This window comes from Myotis brandtii, unplaced genomic scaffold, assembly GCF_000412655.1.
Source record: "Myotis brandtii unplaced genomic scaffold, ASM41265v1 scaffold199, whole genome shotgun sequence".
NCBI classification, from domain to species: Eukaryota; Metazoa; Chordata; class Mammalia; order Chiroptera; family Vespertilionidae; genus Myotis; species Myotis brandtii.
The window spans coordinates 2,671,815-2,674,901 of NW_005357414.1; positions in this window are offsets into that span (position 1 = coordinate 2,671,815).

Sequence of the window (3,087 nt, forward strand, 5' to 3'; positions counted from 1 at the left end):
GGCGCTGGTGCTGACGGGCCCGGGTAGGGCGGCGGACGAGTGGGAGGGGAGGAAAGATTCTCGGGTGGTTCAGATAAGGCAGAAAATGAAGAGATCTCAGTGGGCAGAGTAGGTTTCTCACGGGCCAGGAGAACCTGGGCCGTGGAACAGGAAGAACAGAGAGTGGGACGAGAACGCAAACAAAGGAAGGCTTGAACGTAGGGGATCTCGAGCCACTTCCCGGTTCGTTGGCAGAAATTACTGAGGTCGGTGAGGACGGTAAAATCAAATGTCCCGTTCCTAGGCCATCTGGACCCGTTATCCAATTCATACTGAGGCCATGCCACGTTACAGAAATAAATGAGACGTTTCGGACGCAAGTCCTGCGACAGGCCCAGTTCAGCCAGATTGGTGAGCAGACACCCTAGAGGTGTGCTCGGGTCAGGTTTGGAATTTTGATTGCCCATGGTTGGTTCCCCGTGGCCTGTAGCGGGGGCCAAAAGCTAGCGTCCTAGCGATTTGACCCACGCCACTGACAGACGGATTAGACCGAAGGAGTTAGGGACGTCTCCACTATCTCCTGAGGTCTAAAGGAGCCTTCCTGGAAGGGTCCGGAGAGGCAGTCTCTGACCGGCCGCGTTTTACGGACAGAGACGCCGGCGGGTGTGCGGCCACGGGGGACCGGCACGGGGGCGGGGCAAGACTCACCGCTGATGTTGCCACCGGGAAGAGGCTGCCGAGATGAAGAAACGAGGTCCTGATGGGTCCTGGGCCACAAGGAGGGAGAGGCGGGCACCCCGAGCCGTGGAGGGACGGCAAGACGAGGTGCTCGCGCCACCCGGGTTTCAAGGCATCAAATGTTAGGTGGCCCAGAAAAGCGGCGAGGAAAACAAAGAGAACCGAGTGAATCAGAAAGAAAAAGGAGAAGTTTATTTGCGTTCTCGGGCGAGACCCACTGGCCCAAAAGGTGCGGCCAGTGAATTTCGCGCCTCCAGGGAGGGAGGGACATCTCTTTATTCAGGTGTTTGGTGAGGGCGGGGGCCTGAACTGAGGAAGTGCCCGCAGCAGGGATCATCACACATTCAACTGAGGTGGTCTCAGCCGCAGGGTGTGGGCGGGACATTCAGGAATGGGTCAGTATCTGTGTGGGGGTCGCTGTGGATTCAGGGAGAAGAAGCCGGCATCTGTGTCTGGCACGTTGATCTGTGAGAAATTCCAGGGGGGAGTCCATTTCTCATCACATGTCTGCATGTATCTGATCCTGGGCTCTCTCCGACCTAACATAAGAGACTGCTCTTTGAACAACCTTTGTATTTACATATCGCTTTTAAAGTTATATGTTTCTTTTTTACAAATTTATCTTTATTGTTTAAAGTATTATAGATGCCCCCCCTTTTTTCCCTCATTGACCTTCTCCACCCCTCGCCCACCTCTCCCAGGCCTTCACCACACTATTGTCTGTGTCCATGGGCTCTGCATATCCTATATAATAAAAGGGTAATATGCAAATTGACCAAACTGTGGAATGACCGGTTGCTATGATGTGCACTGACCACCAGGGGGCAGACGCTCAATGCAGGAGCTGCCTGCTGGTGGTCAGTGTGCTCCCACAGGGGGAGTGCCACTTAGCCACAAGCTGGGTTCATGGCTGGCGAGCGCAGTGGCAGTGGTGGGAGCCTCTCCTGCCTCCACGGCAGTGCTAAGGATGTCCAACTGACAGCTTAGACCTGAGGGCTCCTGGACTGCAAGAGGGCGCAGGCCAGGCTGAGGGACCCCCCTGCCCCCCAGTGCACGAATTTCATGCACCAGGCCTCTAGTATGCATATAAGTTCCCTGGTTAAATCTCTCCCTGTTTCCATGTCTGTTTCTCCCATCAACTTGTGAATAGCAGCTACATTTTCTTATCTTTGTATCTCAATACATAACAGTGTTTGGCCCAATATAATGGTTCAATAACTGGCTGTTGAACTAAAAATAACAAGGCTGATTATTTTTCTTAAAATTTAAAACCCTTAAGACCCTGCTAACTTTATGATGTAATATGCTATGTGTTCACTGTCTTATTAATAATAACAGAGATTCACTTCTTGACTTTCAAATGACCTCAGACTACTAGAAGAGTGTCTATGTGTGTGACTGAGCTTGGATATAATGAAAATGGAAAGATGTCTAGGTGAATATAAGGACTGAAATGGTGAATATACTACAAAGGAAAATGATGTTATTCTCCAAACAAAGTAAGAACTTTGAGAAATCCTTGGGGAGGGAAGAGAAAACTCTACTACCCATAGATAACAAACTCCATATCTCATTTCCACAACTTACTTAACTGATAAGAAGAGATTTTTATCATTTCCTCAATGAAATTTGGTAATTGTGGCATGATGCCTGAAAACACAGTATCTTCCCACATTAAGTGTTCTACTTTCCTTTATGATTTCAGTGAATGAATAAGGAGGGTAAGATAATAATTGCCATTGCCTACTAGTCTTTCAAAAAATATCAAGACTGCTGAAACATGGAATCATCTTACTTTAATCTCTATTAACAAGAAAAGATTTAAAAAACACCACACAACACCCTGATGATTGCTCTGTTATAGATAAGCTATAGAAAACACCATACTGTCCACTCATAATGTCAGCTAATAGATAAACATATCTAAAGATTGAGGTCTTATTTTATGACATTTGGAGTTAGAAAACAAATCAATTACTCCATTATTTTTCTAGCCCTTTGACACAATTTCAATAGGTTTCCTGCTAGCTCATAAGTGGACAATTTTGAGGGGTAGAAATATCATGTAAGACTGTGAGACCCCTTTTAATAGTAGATTTCATAAAATCTTATCCTAGTAATTATTTAGAGTTTTAACAAACACCAACTAGAGATTGTGGCTTCCTGATGTGGGCATAACTTGATTAAAGTTGTATCAAGACATGGACACTAACCTATTTCACATGGGAAATTAACAATAAAAGTCTTATGGTAAATAGGAAAAATAAATATTTTAGATACTAGTTATTGCATTATGGCCAAATCAAAGATCTAGAGATAAAAGGCTAAGCACTCAACCATCTATTTAATATTTTCTTCTTTTATATATAA